At 35.8% G+C, this 20,000-nt stretch overlaps 1 protein-coding gene and 1 long non-coding RNA gene across 3 annotated transcripts in view; one reads left to right on the top strand and one right to left on the bottom strand.

Moving 5' to 3' along the window:
* The window catches only part of Zfpm2 (zinc finger protein, FOG family member 2), a 433,065-nt gene extending 432,320 nt beyond the window's left edge, over window positions 1-745 (bottom strand). The window contains exon 1 of one of the 2 annotated variants that reach the window (XM_031358378.1): window positions 1-745. This exon is cut by the window's left edge and continues 147 nt beyond it. The gene's annotated coding sequence lies outside the window, so the exon portion shown is untranslated. The other variant, XM_031358379.1, reaches the window with a different exon arrangement.
* A 5,708-nt stretch (window positions 746-6,453) lies between these two features.
* On the top strand, window positions 6,454-17,106 carry LOC116081733. Its single transcript, XR_004114984.1, has 5 exons — window positions 6,454-6,614; window positions 9,596-9,688; window positions 10,555-10,618; window positions 12,335-12,482; window positions 16,759-17,106. It is a non-coding gene; the product is annotated as an uncharacterized LOC116081733 (long non-coding RNA).
* The last annotated feature ends 2,894 nt before the right edge of the window (window positions 17,107-20,000 follow it).

The following is a 20,000-nucleotide window of genomic DNA, read 5'->3' as shown; positions in this document are numbered from 1 at the left end:
GACGGACTCCAGGTGCTCCGTGCGCGCGGGATCCCGGAGCTAGGCTCCTCCGGGAGCCGCGGATCCACGTTTGGAGATGAGCAAGCAAATGAGAGGCCGAGAGAGGGGGCAGAGAGAGTGTGACAGGGAAGAGGGGAGGGGGCGAAGGGGAGAGCGATGGGGCTGTGGGGGGAGGATGGGAATCTAGGAGCGATCGGCCAGGCAGAGAGAAAAGGGGAAGAAGGGGGTGGGGGGGTAAGAAAAGGAAGAGAAGGAGGGAGGGGAGGAGAGCGCGCAGGGGAACCGGGGCTGCGAGGGGCGGAGGGTGCAGGAGGAGGCGCGCGCTCGCTCCCCGAGTCCCCGGCTGCCGGGCAGAGACTCAGGCGCCGCCGCTGCCGCTCCGGGCCGCGCCGCGCTCGCACTGCTGCGGGAGGTGGCGAGGCGCGCGAGGGAGGGGCGCGCCCGGGCTGTGGGGAGGGGAGACTATGCCATCAGCGAAAGGAGGATTGGCTGCATCCAAAGCCAGTCCGGATGCAAACTCACAGCCCGGCCTCGGTCGCGTGGAGTGCAAGGGGATCGCGGCGTGGGTGGGAGTTGAAGAGGTTGATGGGGTGGGGGAGACGTGATGTTTGGAGGGGGCCACCTTCTGCGTTTGTCACCGCGTCAATGCTGGGCAGCTGCCAGGCCACCCTTCCCCCGCTCCCCTTCCAGCAACTTCTTCCAACAGCCTCTTCCAACGGACCCTCTAACTCTCCTCCCTAATGCCTCGCCCATCTAGCAGGGCACAAAGAAATCTCAGTCTCCTTCCATAAACTTTGTGCTTCCAGTTACTGCTCCCCTCCTGGAGCCCCTGCCCTCCACCCTCACAGTTTCTTGGCAGGAAGGTTAGGCCACTGGCAAAATCCCCGGCGAAAGCCAGCTGATCACAAATGCCAACTGTGTGTCTTGGGGCCCCGTTAAGTCCTCTCATCTGCCTGGGCTCTCTGGAGACCATTTCATCGCTGTCAGAGTTCCCAGGAGACTGCTGCGGACAGGGACCATCCCCCACTAGGCCCACAAGAGTCGGGTGATGAGCTGCGCTCAAAGTGCTTTTCTGCATCTTGCTTGAGTTTCCATTTGAAATAGTAAAATCCCGGAATCGGGAGTCAGGCAGATATTTTTCTCACATCCCAAAGGAGGAAGGTTAGCTGGATGATTCGCTGTAGGTAAGAAGGGAACTATCGTCTCTAATAGGAAATACTAACTTTTTACAAAGTCTGTGGAAGTTCTGCAGCTCCACCCTGCCCCCATGACCTTCTATTCTCCTAGTTCTGCCACAGGGAAGCACCGTGGAGCTAATAAAAGATTTGATCTTGTCCTAATTTTTCAATCAGGTAAGACCCAACAACTATTTCCTGCTTCTTTGGTTTATTGAGTTGTTTCTTTCATATTTATTCAATTTATGCTTATGGTTTGAGAAATGGTAAGGTACAAGAGAACATTATTTTGAAGGAGTTGCATAGCACTATTTTGTTTAATTAAGGTGAGCAAGGTTAGCTTAGTTTCCCACAGTTTTGTACAGAGTGAGTACAAAATGCAATTCTTTCAGGTGTACTGGAAGGGATGGGGTTGAATGGAATCAGCTACTTTATGGAATCATTATTTACTAATAAACTCCTATGAAGTCGACATAGATTCCCTAGATACTGCTAATGTTTCCCCAAGGAGGCTATGAACTTGTCCACTCTGACCTGAAATTGTGTCCCCTTTCTTTGGTTGACTAGCATCCGTATGAGGATCAGCACAGAGCCTGGGCTGATTGAGCACAGTGCACAGAGCAGGATGCTCCATGTGCAAAAGGCATTCTACTCAGTGTCAATGATTACTCCATCAGGACATCTTTTTAAAGGTATAAAGAGTTACCTCATGAAAGGTATGGCTGAGCAAATCTTAGCACAAGGCTGAAGACCAATTGTGTCTTTTATTACACCACATTAGCTATATGACCATATGAGGTTATGACAGTACATGGTCCTTGGCAACGGAAAAGGCAGTAAATGACCAAGTCCCTGCCTGGAAGAGCCAACAAATTATGATCCTAAGTACCATGAAAAGCAAGGTTATTTGTACTTGTTCGGGGGTTAAAAAACAAACAGAGACTTCAGCTTTTTACCTCTCTCATTCTCAAATCATTACAGTTGAATTGGCATGCACAGAATCTTAGAATTGGATTTATTGTACATTAGAGTTTTCCTAGACCTTTCACAGAATTGACTGACTTATATCACCCAAAAGGAATGTCCACTAGAATTAAAATAATACAGCACTTAGTGTTTCTTTTGGCATCTGAAATAGTTAAATATGCAAAACAAAAGAGATACAAATAAATCGGAGCTCAATATTCAGTTTAAAAGCTGAAAGGAATAAAAGTCAGGATATTTAAGGCAAGGTTGATAAAATAACTAGAGTACATTATTATAAATAGTATACTAGTATATCTAAATGCATAAATGTAAAAATGCATCAATTTCAGTTAGTATGAATGAAATAAACTGAACACTCCTACATCTATTTCTAACCGTTTTAAAATGAGACTATGAATTATATTTAAGGTTCAATTTTTATTTTCTCTAGTTTAACTCACCATGATTATAAAATGAAAAGACAGCAAACCCTATAAGCAATTATCTCTGTCCAAATGGATCTAGCATCTCCAAACACAGTTACATGGCTACCAAACAATGATTATGAAAACCACAGTTGAGCAAAGCATCAGGAAACGATATTGCAAAACCACAGCAACAAATGTGTCTGTGATATTGAAAACCACAATTCACAACTAATACCCCGTGTCGCCAATGACTATTAACTATACATGTGCAAATGTGTAAGTAACCGCACAAAATAATTTCTCATTTACTTAAAAATGAATTATTCATTTTGAAACTCACTGACTTAATGCCTACATATTGGTTTGTTTAGAAAAGTTTCTGCTTCTCATAAGAAATCCTTTTAAATCCCATATAAAATGGTTGTTAATTTAAAAGCCGAGAACATGCATTTCGAATAATAGCATCTCAAACATTTATCAATCAATCTGAAATGAATAGCCACCCTTCTAGTCTTCTTCCTAAAGTCTCAGAAGTGAAAATGCATGTTAGGAGAGACTGCTTAGGAGAGAAACAGTAGAAAGAATTTGATTGCAAACTTAATGAGAATACCATTGTATATATTCTCTAATAGATACTCTTAGCAAGACATCATGTCTGACAGAAAATGAAAGACAAGTTTCAAAACTATTGTGTTATGAAAAAAAAAGCAAGTGTTTACCAACTGATGGATGGGATAATATTATTTACAAGTTTATTAGGTTGTTATAGTTTTAAAATTAATATACAAAGTGCCCAGTTAAACACGAGTGTCAAACAACTGGGCATAAATGATTCAGGATAAGGATGCTTCACGAACTCTTTGGTACATACTTACCCTAATCATACTTGCAACTTATCTGAAATTCAGATTTAACTGGATATCTTGCATTTTTTCTTTTTTTCTATTATTGGATATTTTCTTTATTTACATTTCAAATGTTGTCCCCTTTCCTGGATATCTTGCATTTTATCAAGAAAGCTAACAAATGTACCATTTTTGCATTTTCATATGTATGAATATTTACCATACTGTTTATAGAAAAGGTACAGAAACCCTGAAGTACCTCTTGCAAGTCATAAATATTTTTAATGCTGATGATGTAACATTTAAGGAAGGAAAGGTAAAAGGTACAAAATTCTCTGCAAAAATTCTAAATATTTTGGCACAATACAGAAATGCAACTCTTGGAATAAGTGGAAAGCATTCATGTCTGTCTTGTTCTGGGATTTGTTTTTAAAATGAGCTTTTATTTTTCTCCAAGGGATCAAGAAATTGATAAAGTAACCTTACAGACCACATCTTATTGGACAGCAAGCTATGTTCTTTATTACAAAAGTAACAGTAAAAGGCTGAACGTTTGCCTCTGGATCATAACCAGAAATAGAGCACAGTGTATCTGTCTTTGATTTAAGATTACGACAATAAGTTCAACAAGAATGCAGTATGAAACTAGTGTTTATTAGTGTTGATATTTACAATTTTGGCACTTTAAAATTAAAGATCAATAAATTCACCTAAGTGGCAACCACATTGCATAGCTATGGAAGTGACTCTCTGCTTTCTTGCAAAGAGAGCTATGGAAACACTCAGTCACTGGATTTGATGAGCCTGCCATTCCCTAGAAGCAGTTGGTATGCACAAATACTTGTCTAAGTGTATCTACTTAATTTTTCAGATTATCAAAATTATACAGAAATATATCTGTATTATTATGGTTTAAAAACTCAGTTCTCATTATTTTCAAATGCTTATGAAATCCAGGAATCTAAAATAAATGTATTTTAAGATCCAACTTGTTGCGTCCATCCTTTGCATAAGAGTCACTTTTCTGATAGAAAAGGATCATGGGGTAACTCCTGTTAAAACACTGAGAGTTGCTGGGCAGTGGTGGTGCACACCTTTAATCCCAGCACTTGGGAGGCAGAGGCAGGTGGATTTCTGAGCTTGAGGCCAGCCTGGTCTACAGAGTGAGTTCCAGGACAGCCAAGGCTACACAGAGAAACCCTGTCTTGGAAACAAACAAACAAACAAAAAAAACAAAAGACAAAAAAACTACTGAGAGCTTTGTTTTTAAGACTGTATAATGGAAAGTATGAAGAGTACAGTAAACATTAAAGATGTCCCCTCCCCAAATTTTATAGAAATCTGTTAATTTTCTCTGACTACATATGTTCTGCTACATTCTGTTCTAATAATAATATCATGGTATCTTTTAAGATTCTCCTCCTCCACCACCTTTTTCTCTTCCTCCTCTTCCTCCTCTTCCTCCTTCTCTTCCTCCTCCTCTTCTTCCTTTCCCTCCTCCTCATTATGATTATTCAGGCATGGGCTGCAAGTGTTGACTTCCTGAATCCCAAGCCAATCAAAATATTCCTTATGTCTGTCTAATGTGGTTATCTTAATATTCTATATTGTTACTATGACAGTCAGCCTTAAGAGTTTTTCTTAAAACTTTTAAGAGGGCTTGCTGTCCTCTTACACTTTCTGTACTGAGACGCAGAATGAGAAATTACTAGTGGTCATATTTATAGAAAGATTCAAATGTCAACACATCATTTTCAATCTTACATTTTTGCAGAACTAAAATCAAAACACATCAACATTTCATGACTTGTTTTAGACCCCTCAAAATTATCTCTGAGTATATTAATGTCTGAGTGTTTGTCACTTGGATTGCATTTCACTTTGATCTGCTTGGTCAGCTTACTTCTATTTAGCTCTGTCATTTCACTGTAGATATTTTTCACAGGAAGACATCATTAGCCTCCCACGTATCAGTGAGATGCTTCTTCTTGGGCGGGCTCTGACATAAGATATATGTCTACCAAAACATGATCTATTTAATTGATATTACACTGGAAATTCTGACCCATTTAAATTCTGTCTTTACCAAGGCCATGTTTACCGCAAGTAACTTATATAGTGAGTTTTCTGATTTTAAGGGTGCTCCTAGTGCTAAACATATAGAACATCCTAACAAAATTATTAAAATAAACAGTAACTTCAGACTGATCCTGTCTCATTTGGGGATTGATTCCTAAGGCTCATCAAGGTGAGCCGCTATGTTTATATAAGATGGTTTTATGTTCTTATGGAGTATACATGGCCCAAAATACGTCTCAAGTCTGATATGTCTCTTTAGTAATCCAGAGTTACTGTGAAAGAGTTGCGGTCACCTGAACAGGTCTGTTGACTCAAGAAGTAAAACCCCTAGCATGATGGCTTTCTGTTACCATCTGAAAGAAGTGTTGAGGTTAGGTAGCGATGGTGGTTTACTTGTGAAATGAATGTCGCAGGTATTGTGTTTGGAAGAGTGGTCCCAGATGGTAGTGTCCTTTGGGATTGTGGAACATTTAGGAGGTGGAATTTAGCCAGAGGAAGCAGGTAATTATGGGTGGGGGTAGGCTTATGGGTGATGCTGTCTCTGAGTCTTTGTGATGTGATTTGAAGCTCAAGCTCCAAGCTGCAATCTCCACCCTGTATTCTGCCACAGTGGCAAGAAAGCTGACTACTTCAGTGAGAGCAAAAACTGTGTCTGTAGCAGATGAGACTAGTCCATGGGGCAGTACTCCATTTCCTCTCAAGGCTTCTGGGGCTGCAGCGGCAATTCTGACATGGAAGACACAGAGAAAGCAACATCTCCTTAGGAAGAAAATTTCCCAAACCTTTCTTTTTTTGGCAATTTTCGCCCTAAATTCATTCGTTAAGTCTTATAATAATATTCAACCCCAAAGACTAAGAAAAAAAAAACATAGTCATCTAGGACATTGCTATACTTAAATATTCAAATTTAGAAACATCAAACTATCTTAAATTTTCTACTTTCTTTCAGAAAGAAATATAAAAGTATCAACTATTTTTCAGAATAATTATAGAAGTATTTAATATCTTGCTCCTGGGAAGCAAACAAGCCTTGCGAACATTGAGTAATTCTGCAACATAAATTAAGTTTTAACATTAGCCACAGTGCCATCATCCATTGCTGATTGTGGACATTCACAGAGGTAACTAATTGGGGGTGGGGTATTTGTAGTTTCAAAGTCAGAGTTCCTCAAGGGTATGAGGATAATTGACATGCCAGTCCACTAACCTCTTGCCTACATAGATTCTGGTCCCAGATGCTTGGTCTTATTTTCTACTTTGCTTCTCTACATTTGAATAAGCATCTAACAGATTATTTTGCACGTAAATTTTATGGACGTTATAATTCACAAGAATAATGTTTATACTTGGGTAGTGAATTTTATATTCTAGCCTATAAAACTTTTTGCATAAATTACTGAATGAAAAGCCAAAATGTAAACAGATTTTTAGAATACTTGCTATATGTATAGATAGAATCAAATCGCTTCTCCTGATATCCACTTGCATTAAAATAATTCCTTGGGAATGAATTTAGAAAGAACTGAAGATCACATATGTTATTTAGCAATGGACCCATAGAATATTTTTCTGTGGTATAATTCTGTTCATTTTTTTCCCTAAAAATTATTGTTATTTTTGGTCATTTTTCTAGTATTCTATACACTACACTTATCTTACTCCCCTGGTTTATATGACACATTCAAATATGTCAGCACCTTCAGAGAAAGCATCTAACTATACCTGTAAATGGATCTTTTTTCTCATAAAAGTGTCCTTGGCTCCATTGTCCTTCTGCTTCACTATAAACTGATAGTCTCTGCCATGGAACATTTTTTCCACCATTTTCCCAGAGTCTTTCTTGATTTCATTCTGTAGGGAACTCTAAGTTCTTTGAACTATCTGAATTCCTCAACCATAGAGAAATACGTGGCAAATAATATGCAAATAAAACAAGAGCCTAATTACACTAAACATTATATATGCTAAGCATTTGAACTCTCTTCCTAGCAAGATACATACCAGTTTGTGACAATATGGGCTTTTGTTGTTCAATGCTGAAGGTCTTTTGACGGTTTCAAAGCTGTAGGAAGATAAGTCTTTAATATTTCATTTCTGTATCACATGGGATGAGTAGAGGGGGCAGGAAATTTTAATATAGGACATCATCATTATCCTGTTGAATATACCATTCTTAAATTGTGCACCTTTTTAAGGGTGACACATGGACAGTATAACATTATCAATATGTCTAGAAGCAATGCTTGGGATCATTGCCACTTCTAATGCAAATAATTTTCTATGCTATGAAATATTTGTGTCTTAGTTTACTTATATTTAGAATGAAAATAGGATGAAATCACAGACAATAGTTATTGCGTAGTGCATGTGTTCATACCTGTAACTATCTCAGCAGGTATAAAGAATTACTAGCCATTAACTAATCGTTACAAATCTAGTCATCACTTTTTTTTCAGCTACATTAGACTAGTCTTATTAAAGATGTGGCACAGTTCTAAATAGTCCTAGGGTTTTTTTGTTTGTTTGTTTGTTTGATTGGTTTTGTTCGTTTGTTTATGTGTTTTCTGATCTTCCATCTTAGTTTGGCCATAAGAAGTAGTTCAGAAGAATATAATGAGAACAGAAGTTACTGGACAAAAAACCTTTATAAAAACCTAAATTGCCTGTGATCAAAAGCCAGGGAATAGCTTCTGTTTTGCCTCTGGCTCCATTTTTTGTGCCTTGAATGGGTAATGGTGCTTGGAAGGTTTTTTTTTTTTTAAATAATTTAATAATTACATCTTATAATTCTTTAATATTTACCTTTCCTTGAATCAACATAAAGATTGCTAAACCATTTTATATCATCATTTTAAATAATGTATTTGGGGGATTATAATGACATCATTTTCCCCTTGTCTTTCCTCCCTACAATTACATCCATCTATGCTTCCTTGATCTCTTTCAAATTCATGGCCTCTTTTTTCATTAACTGTTGTTACATACAATTGCATGTGTGTGTGTGTATAGATATATATCATACTATATTATATATTTATATTAATTATATACCTCATATACATGTATTATACATATATCATATGTATATATTAATTATATGTAATATGTTTAAATAAATATGTGTTATATATTTATATGTAATGTATTTTATTCAAAATTTTTATATAAATATTTAGACTTTTTATAAAATAAATATTTTAGAGATTATATATGTATATAAATATATATACAGTATAAATATATATAGATATACAGCCTAATTCATCATTAAAATACTACTTGTATACTTGTTTTCAAGGCTAGTCATTTGTTTTTAGATAATCAGTGTATGTGCGCTTTCCTGGGAAAGACAATTTTTCCACTCTCAGCATTCCTTAGTTGCTTGTAGTTCTTTGTGTAGGGTTGAGGGTTTTCTCATAGGTTTTCTATTGCTGTTGTCCTTGAATATTTTTAGAGTCATCTGGCAGCCATAAAAACAAAATCTACATACTTTGGATGGTAATTGAAAGGGAAAGTCTGAGAAGACTTCAGCTATGCATTCGTCAGCCCTGAACTGATTCTAGAACTGTTAGTCAGTCAGTGTGTAGGGTAGGTGATGTCATATCTGTTCTGCTTATCAGGGCACTATATTTGGATTTCTGATACATACATCGAAAAGAAATCTTAACTTCTTAACTTACACCCACAAACTTTTGAAACAAGGTGTTGTATGCTTATCTTTAACACTCTAGCTTTTACAAGATTATACTCTTATTCTTATATTAAATACATTATATTATATTATTAAATACAGCAAATATTATAATTTTATAAGTTATATAATTATAAGTGAGACAAATATATCAAATATAAAATTATATTTAACTTAAATATAAAAAACATTTAATTCATTTAATATTCATTTAATATTTTTATTTTTATATTAATTAAATAAAATATATTTAATAAGGTATTTAAATGATATATTAATTGTTATTATTAATTCTATCACTTTCTCTTCTCACTGCAGTCTGTGAATTGCCTAATAAGGTATATACAAATCATTTGAACAGCTCCTCCCAGTCTGCTTTGCCTTTAACGTTTATTCCTTTTCTATCAATAGGTTTTTTTTTTCTTTCCAAGGAGAAAAGAGAACCAAGAGTAATACCTGCTGTGTGTTCTGTAAGTGTACTGCATCCAAGTGTCTGATACAGAGGTTAGTGAGGACCATGAATACTTGGATAGTGCATGTGTCTGATAAGATCATTTACATACAATTAAAATAAAAGTAAAATCCTATGCCTTGAAGATGAACCTTAAGGTCTGCTACGGTTGTCCATGTGTTAAAGGCTTAGTTACCAGCTAATGAGCTTTGGGTAGTGATTAGATTATGAGAGCTATGAACTCTTCAACTCCTCCTATTTCTTCTTCCCTTCCTCCTCTTCCTTCTTCTTCCCACCATCATCTCTTTTTCCTTCTCCAGAATCCCTCCATCTTCCCCCATAAGCTACACAGTGTCTGCCATGATGATAAAAACCAGTGAGCATAGCCTGGAATCATGAGCCTCAATAAACATGCCTTCTCAGTTGATTTTTCTCCGGTATTTGTCATAGCAGCTAACACGAGACCTAACCTGACTTCAGACTTACAGTTTGGAAACTATGGCATTGATTTTAATACACACAGAGATGTGAAAGTATGCATTTGTGTACTGGACAGCCATGCATACCTTCAACAAACTACCCTCAGGATCAACAAACAGCACAAAATTAAGAACCTAATATTTAAAATATTCTTAGGCAAAACAATTATGCTTAACTTTATTTCTTAATAGTTTTATGCTTGTGGTGGTTAATATTGATTGTCATATTGTCAGGGTCTAGTACCACTAGGAGACAAGTGTCCAGGCACACCTAAGAGAAAAAGTTTAGGTTAGTCTCTGGGCAGAGCAATGATTAACTGCTCTGTGATATTAACTATGTTGAAAAAATCCACTCTGAACAATGGCAGAACAATTCTAAACTGAACTAAGATTGCAAAAGCTAAATACAAACACTCATTATTTCTGCTTTTTGATTGCAGATGCGATGTAGTCAGCTGTCTTGGGCTCTTGTCACTGTACTAAGTGGGATTGTACCCTAAAACTGTGAGTCCAAGTAAGCCCCTTCTCAAAAACCACAGCTCTTAAGCTGCTTTTGCCAGGGTATTTGATCACAGCAATAAAAATACAACTAAGATAACTGTTTTCATTTATTTGTTTGTTTGTTTTATTTTAGCTAAGGCTAAATTAACTCAAATTTTACTCTCAGTACACAAAAGAAGTTAAAACCTCTCCAGGGGGCTGAAGAAGTGTCTCAGTGGGTAAACAGCTTTCCTGGGCAAGTAGGTTCAAGGACTGGAGTGCAGATTCCTAGCACCCAAATAAATACTGGGGGTGGGTAGGGGGAAGAAGCACAAGTGGAGCAGCAGCACTTGTGAACAGAGACAGAGCATCATAGGAGAACATAGGATTTCCAGACTAGCTCTGGGTTTAGAAAGAGGCCATGCATTAATATGTAAAGTGGAGATAAATCAAGGAAGATACCCAATATCAACCATATCTTCTCATATGCATGTGTTCACACACATGTGAAGCACATGTACACAATGACTTACTATATACATTTGAGGCAATAAATGAATGAATGGACAAGCATATAAATAAATAAACCTCTGTGTGAGTGACAGTCGCTTTCCAAGAAATCCAACTGCATGAAAAAGATAGAAAACATGTTTTCACCCTTGCACCTGAGTTCCATTCCTCACAATGTGATAATTAACATCTCTGGGAGGAGATACAATAATGTCTTTGAGGACTGCAAAACACATCAGAACTCCACTAACACAACTGACTCCCACATCTGTGTCTATTCTACCTTCCTAGAAGACCACAGCTGAATCACACCACCTGACATAACAAAAACTCCACCACACTGGAAGTAAAGGTTAGATATAATTATTCTGTTGATTAGTACTTCCGTTGGTCTAACAAGCTTGCATTTGTGCAAAGAAAACTTTTGTCAGTGAGAAGATGTAAGTTCAGTATGAGAGCATGCCCTCTCGGAATGAGAGCATGCTCTCCCTATGCCTCTACTGTAGCTGGAGAAGCAGGAGCCCCAGCCCTGCACTGCGGCCAATGCTGCTTTCCTTTCCTCACTTAAGTCTATTTCCCTCCATCAAACTGTAATCCGTAAAGCTTTCAGAGGTCTAAAACAACTGAATCTATAGATCTAAGAATGATTTTTCAAGGACTATAATTTGGACTGTAGATTTCTAAGGACAGGCAGCTTTGTTTAAATATTTGGTTCTGCAGTGTTTCCTTACCTACCCAGACCTGTAAAACTCTTGATAATGTCCTCAATTTGTCAGATGTTGAAAGATATACTCTTTGTTCTCTTTTCTTGTCTATATGCTGAAGGACTCTATACACAGAAGACCAATGAGTCATAAACAAGATTTCTCAAGCATTCACTCTTTTGGCATTTGTGAGAAATGGTGCTTATATTTAACACACCAAAGAACATTGCTTTTAGATATTTATGCTCTAGTTAGAGTCTCATTAGACTATATGACAGGAGGTTTCAAAGTACACAGGTTTAGTAAGAAGTTTAGCTCATGACTACATACTACCATGTATGTGCTTAGCAAACTGACTTCTCACTTGGTGATATGGTAACATTTGAACGGCTAAAGACCTCAGTAGATATAGCCAATACTATGTTTTTTTTGGGTTATACTCTAAACCTGATGTTTATGTTTGCTTAACTTTTAAGTCTTCTTTTCCTGGGTTACACTTGTCCATATCCTGTCCCTGCTCTTTCAGGTCTGCAGGAAATTATCCATGAATGGCAATTTAAACAGAAGACCACTTCTCTCTGATCAGCTTCTTTGATTAAAGCCTGAACCTATAAACACACATTACTTGAATGAGAACATTACAGAGATTTTAAGAGTTTCATATTATTTTAAAGGTGAGGCAAAAACACCCTTATCAGTAAATTGTAACAAAACATAGACTTCCATACCATAGGATTTGAATTAACCAGCTTCTCTCATTGTGAGTAAATAGATCTATACTGTATATTGACTCTGTGCCTGGTCAGTCCGTCTAGTATTTGTTTTGCTACTTGATATCTAACCAAAGTACGGACCTGATTACAATCTAATATTCTCTTCCCACCTTACCTGAAATGCTGCAGAATAGATAGATACTTAAATTAAAACAGTAACTCTGTGAAGGTCAATAATTTATGTTATAATATTAAAAATTGAAATTGCAACTTCATATTTTAATAATTCTCTGAATGTAAACGCTTAAAAGAGTTAAGAAATAAGGAAAGAATAATTAATTTGGACATTTCATTTTAAAGGACATACGAAATAGTGATTGAGCTACCATGTATACCTTCCCTCTCTGTGGTTTCATTTGTTTATTAAATTAATTGTTCTTTATGAATATCTATAACCCACTAATCTGTCTTAAAAAAACAAGCAGTAAGAAACACAAGTTACAACTAGAAGATGACAGACAGTATTTAATAATGCAATCTGGAGCAAGTATGCTTTCAGGAGGTGGGACATGCAGTCCTCGGAGCAGAGGTGGCAATGGAGGTGGTGGGAACATCATTCTTCCGAAGATTACTTTCAGGCAATGTCTTCCTTGATAGAGTCATTCTAGTCAGAGTAAACAAAATAAGTGCAGTTTAAGGAGAAACTGAACAATCCTGTGTTTATCTTCCTTCACAATTATTCACGAATATTTTTATAGTTTCCATAAAAGTAACTGACTATATTTGTTTGACAATGTCTGTGACCTAAAATAATGTTCTGTGCACCACAGCACAGGTTTCCAGTTCACCACCTTGTAAATTATAAGAAATTTCCACCTACTCAAGTGAATAATAGAACAAAACATCAGTAAACACCAAAATGATGAAGATATTGATTTTAATTAAATGAATGCCTCAATGATTTTTTCTGGCTCCCACTCTTTCCAACACTTATTTAAGCCCACTAAGTTATTTATAACAATATGAAACAATTTTCCAGTAGAATATTTGGGGTAAAATAGTTTTGTGCATAGTTAAATCATGGAAATCCCTTCTTTTGAGACTACCTTTACAAAGGTGTTCTGTGTGCATCTGATTCTTTGTTCTTTCATAGCCAATTATTTACTGTGATACACCCAAAACAGATGGCATCTTGACCTTGGGGACATTAGCGGCAATGAAAGAATTTCTTGAGCACATTGAAGAAGAATAATGTGCTATACATTAAGCCTAAGTATGGCCATAAAGAATAGGGAATATGCACTTGATTTCTGATATAAACATTACCTTTCCATAAAATGCTGATAAGAATTACTTCCTATTATAGAAATATGTAACTTGAATAGAAACTACATTAACAAAATATTAGTCATTAAAGCAACAGGATTAGGCATTGAATTGTGCATGTAAGAAGTTCATTGTTGTAATCTTAATCCCCAGTATTTCAGAATGTGAGGTTATTGGGAAATAGGCTCTTTACAGAGGTAATGACCAAAATGAAAGCATTAGGGTGGGCATTATTTTAGTATGCTGTGTGCCATCTTAGACAGAGAAGGAGAGGGAGAGGCAGAGGGAGAGGGAGAGGGAGGGAGAAAGAGAGAGAGGGAGGGAGAGAGATGAGTATGAAAGCAAAAGCTGAGCTGGGATAATGCTTTTGAAAGTCAGAAAACTCAAAGACTTTATCCAGTACATAAGATACTAAGGTGCTAGCAGAGGAGCATGGGACAAATTTTCCTCACAGTCATAAAAAATATCAAATCCTACCGATGCCATGATTTCCATTCTCTAGCGCACTGAGGCTCTTTGTAAACTAACTATAAGATGTTGCACACTCGCTTGTGTTTTGCCCAATGAATAGCTTTGTCTATTTCAATATATAACTGATTCTTAACATTAGTGATAATAATAATAATATGGCTTTTTGAGTAGTTATTATATCCAGAGCTCTGTTTTGATCAGTTTTGACTTTATTTTTCAAATTCATGAAATGAATAGACAAAAAGAGATTAATACTTAAATATATTTTACTAAGTTACTCTGGGATTTCAGGAGCTAATGAATTTATAGGTCTATTAACATGGATATTATTTAAGAGAGTATGATTTTCTAAAAGCATCAAAACTATAGTTTTAGGATAAATGGCATAAGTTAAGAACCATATTCTACTTTGGCTGGGGATAGGGTTATGTCTTTGCTCAATATCATTGCTAATTGTAACTTAAAATTAAGTCTTCCTAGAAACTATTTGTCTCTTATTAATGTTGACATGCTTCACAGCATGAGAGCATATAATAATTGGCTGTTATTACCAAATTATTGCAAAATAGAAATGAGTTCAATGAAAACTTAGCTTTCTGGTAGATACTAAAGAGAGCTCAACATTCAAGATCTGGAAACCCAAAATTCATGAGAAGATTAAACTAAAAACACTAAGTGAAAAAGCATAGTAATAAATTTCCAGGTAACACAGTGACTCAGAACAAAGATAAGAGATAGCATACAGCTAGATTCCAGTAGTTAAGGAAAATCAAATGGGGCTACTGGTAAGTTGAGGAAGAGTCAGGTTTGTGAGGAAACAACCATGTACAATGCACTGAATATTATCTTTATTAAATAACTGTTGTATTTCTAGTGTACAGATGGAATTGACTGAAACAAATAGATTAAAATCAACAAAGTTTTTGAAGTAATTCTATTATCAATTAAGCTTCAACTCACTCTTGATTTAAGTTTTTTTTAATTCAGATATTAAAATCACTTATTGAATTCTTCAGTTTAGAGAGTAGTTCTTGAATGCTTTCTCCATGAAGTTAATGGTCTTTAAACTCATTCCAAGGATAATGATGGTTAAGAGTGAGGTATGAGATGGAACAGCCAAGGACAATGGGAAGAAACAGCACATTACTCCCCACAAAGGCTAAAAATCATGTCCCAGTCTCCTAAGCAATTCTGTTTTCTACATCCCACCTTAAAATGTGAGATTTTGCTGAATCTCTGTAGTGATAGTTCAGAATCACCAAATAACTTTGCCCTTTATATATTTCTTATTGTTCTTCTCCTTGATTGAGATTATTTACTACAGATTTCCTTATTTCCTGAAAAGATGGGTATTAGGTAATGTATCAACATGGTTTTCAGGACACCTGATCATGAAAAGCCAAAGATCCCAGTAGAAAGGACAATAACTAGATCTTGATAAGCACCCAAGGAATGGAGATGGATTGAGTTGTTTGCACTAAGGAGTATGAAGGTGTAACTCTATTTGATATCATGAGAGAAAGAAGCCAGCTCTGTTGTTAACCAAAGTATATATTGTGTCTAAAAACATACTACACATCTTCTTCTTCATAATAACGTAAGAACATTGTGTGTCATATTCTTTATTGAAGTTTGGTTGACCAACACGTGTCAATGTGCTGTGAGAAGATATAATGCATAGAACTTTTAGAGCCAGTCATTATAACAATACCACATAATCTTCTATTCTTGCATTCTTTTTCTGTGTTCACTATGTATACCATTCATTTTAGTTTTAGGAAGAAGTATTTATTGCAGAGGTGGGTCCTCTGGAGTGGGATGCATTTGAGCAACTTGGGAGTTACTGGGTGGAGGAAGGGAGACGAATGAGCTGATCCTTGGAAAGATAAAAGTATCTTTGATCCCTGAGTCACTAGTTAAGAGATAACTGTGGGAAGTTCTCTGGACTTCCTTGTGAGTAGACAGTACAGAGATTCTTCAGTGTATTTGTTACCACACCATACCCAATCCCATCCTGCCTGAATTGTTTTCTGAGAATACCACAGTCTATGCCAGAGCAGTTTCCATTGCACATGTCCAAACAATTTCAATCAAGGTGAAAGTATAGGTCTGGTCTCCCTAATCCAAAATATCATCCTGATTTGAAATGCAACAAATGCACCGACTCCAAAATTTCCCAGAGTAGTAATAGGTTCAGTGTGCAGTTTCTGAACATACCAGAGATAACTTTTCTCTAAAGATCAGATAGGAAAAGACTATAATGTCTATGGTAGGCACTAGTGGAGTTTAACAGAGCACTTATGCTATAAACAGAGGAATTTGAGATCGCACTCTTAGATCTCTCTGACGTTGCTGTACATCAGACTTCTCAGTGTCCGTGAGCCGTCTTCTTTCCTAAGATCAGTGTTATCAGACAATCAGTTGTCTGTTTTCTTCCCAGATTCTGGATGGGATCAAGAGACAGACATCAAAAAGACAAAGAAAGCCACTGAAGAAAATGGACCCTCTTCTGTTCCCCTGTTTTGACATCCTTTTGGTTTTGTTTTGTTTTTGTTGTTTGTTTTTCTATTGAATTTTCTATGATACATGAAAGGTAAAAAGGAAGAGTTGAAAGTATACCAAAGCTTAAACTGGAGATAAGTAGGTGACACATAGTTCATACCCGTTACTATTCATGCTTCCCAGTAGTCATAGATTTGAGCACCATTTACCTACTGTTTTCCCAGTGATGTTTCTGTTTGGTTTTCTAGATTGATTCATCACACTGTTTATGTGTGGTATGCAATTTTAAATGAACTATCTTTTTTCCTTTTGTCATTGTGTTACGTATGAAACATGTAATTTTTTCATTTTTTTTGGTTAAAGACACTTTATATATTAAAAGTATGATCTCTATCCTGAGATTATAAAACATACCAATTTCTTTTGTAGCTAATTTTAGTACTCATTTTATAAATTTAATTTTTCTCTATATTTAATTTTAAATAAAAATGAAGCAGAATTATAATTTAACTTTTAAGGCTAAGGGATATTTCTGGGAATGTCTATTTTTTTCTATTCTTTTGTTATTTTCCTGTCAATTTTCTTTTTTACTTATTTTCATTTCTAGAATTTCTAGTCTTTTTGTTTATTAAAGAACATTGCTTTATGTATATTTCTTTTTCCATTAAATCAAGTATTCTCCTTTTGGCTACTGGCTTTTAATCTCCCTTAGCTGTGGCTGTATCCAGTGTTTTACTCTTAGTCATTTTCATTCTTGTGTTTTATAACATTCCAAGGGAACTACCTACATAAGGATTTTTAATTTCTACTTCCTTCTGGCTTTTTTCTGATGTTCTTTTTCTTTGTATTTCACACATTTGCCAATCTCACCATCTGGTGATCATCTTAAATACAACATGTGGACAATGGGAACTCATCTTCCTGTTAGCTTCTCTCTCAACTTAAATGGCTTTTTCCTTTCTTATTTATACCAAAAGCAATACTGTCCACCTCATTGCCTATGATAGGTTATTCCAATTCACTAAGAGTAGCTTTGCATCTCCTCTTTCATAATTCCAAGCTGAATCTACCTAAGAGGAATTTCTTAAACGTACATCCTAATAGCTTCTCATAATCAATTATTCTTGTCTCCTGTAGACTTGGACCAGAGTGTCTGGCAAACTTCCTTTTCTTCAGCTCTGCTTTCTACCATGCATGTTATTCTTCTGATCCTGTGATGTTTAATTTAAACTGAAGATCTGACTTTGCCATAGACACTATTAAAGCATGATGTCTACAATGAAAATCCTTAGCAGTGTGAACACTTTCACCCACATCTTTGTCTTCACTTCTTGACTTCCTTTAAACTACAAACCCTGTTTTGTGGCTTACCTGGGATATTTTCCACATGGTGACCATGTTTTCCTGTCAGTCTCTCAGACGTTTGCCTCCACTCTTTATCCACTTAATAAAATTTTAGTAGTAATATATCCAATTACACAGCTTTCTAGCATTCTTTTATTTTCCCCATGAAAACATTCTGATTTTGTCCACATTCACTTTAATTTTTTGTCTACCATATGGATATATTCATAGTACCTGTTAAAGGACACAAAATATAGTATAGGTTCTAAGTTAGTAGAAAATCTGTGGTAATACTCTTTTTAAAGATATAACAGAATACATTTAACTTTGACATATACAAATCAATATTTCCAACAAATTACTTCATTACTTTTTAGTGGTGTGTGTGTGTGTGTGTGTGTGTGTGTGTGATCTAGAGCTCTTCATAGTAAGATATTTCTTCACAAAATGCATATACAGATGGAAGAGCAGAAGACTGATGAGAAGAGACAAGGACCAGGCACCACGGAGTCTGTGATCCAGCTGCAGTTACAGCAGTGTTCTTTTTCTCGTTGTAGTTACAGGCATGTGGTGCCATTTCTGATTCTGTTTGACAAAAAAATTTCAATATGAAAACAAAAACACTATATCAAAAGCACATATCAATGTACAATGATGTGTTTTATAACTTTTATAACTATATTTTGAAATAATGTTTTATTCTTTTGAATTGGGTACATCAAAAAACACATTAAATTAACTGTATTCTTAAATATAATTGGCTCTTTGAAAACAGGATTTCTGTTTCTGTGTGTTAGACCAATCGTGGATTAAAAACTGGATCAAACTGGAAAAATGAGAGTGTGTCTACTAACCTTTAATCAGACTTTTCTCCTTGTATCTATTTTCTAAATAATACAGTTTAACAACTATTTATATGGCACTTACATTATATTATGTTTTATAATTAATCTACAAATGATATATACTGCTGATTATAATGATTGTGTTAAAATGAATGAGTACAGTGTACATGAGTTGCTTATATGCAAATTTGATACTTTATATGTATGGAAATTGAATGTCATCACTTGACGACTGCAGGGATAGGGTACTCTGGAACCAATTTCCTATAGTTTTACACAGATAACTGTATTTATAAAATTAATAACATGCATTGCAATTACAGAGTTTCTAACAGTTTACCAATGTAATATTGTTTACTTTTATAAACATTCTGACAAAAATATGTAAATTCTATAAAGATCTTATTATTATCTATTATTATTGTTATTAGTATTATTAATTTTGTGAGTAAATGTTATTTTGCAGTCTAGCATCAATTGATCATATTCAGAAAATGAATGTATTCGGAGTATTGTGGTAAAGAAAGACATAAGTATTGCTTTAAGATGTGTTCCTCTTCTATCATGGTGATAGTAAAATGACAGTATGTTTCTTTATCAACATTATCACAGGAGTCACCTACTTTCTGAAAAACCTATTGACATGATTCTTTGATACTGTAATGTATTGTCAAATAGAACTCATTAAGTTAGTAACTGCCACCATAGTTACTTACTTGGGTGCCTTGGAGTCAGATTTTGACTTCTGAAATTAAGTTGATCATGGCTTACGTGTTGATAATTAATAACTCCAGAATTCTTTAGCTGAGACAAGGGTAACGCAGATACATGAAGACACATAGAAAATTGCATGAATACAAAATTCATAAAGGCCTTATATATAGCATGCCCTTTTGTAGATTGTTTTTTTTCTTATAACCCACTCTGTCTTCACAATAATCTTATTAGGACAGCACTATTGCTGTGAATTTTTGCAAGTTAAGGACACCAA

This window comes from Mastomys coucha, unplaced genomic scaffold, assembly GCF_008632895.1.
Source record: "Mastomys coucha isolate ucsf_1 unplaced genomic scaffold, UCSF_Mcou_1 pScaffold7, whole genome shotgun sequence".
In the NCBI taxonomy this organism is placed as follows: Eukaryota; Metazoa; Chordata; class Mammalia; order Rodentia; family Muridae; genus Mastomys; species Mastomys coucha.
This window is presented reverse-complemented; position numbering and strand designations above follow the sequence as displayed.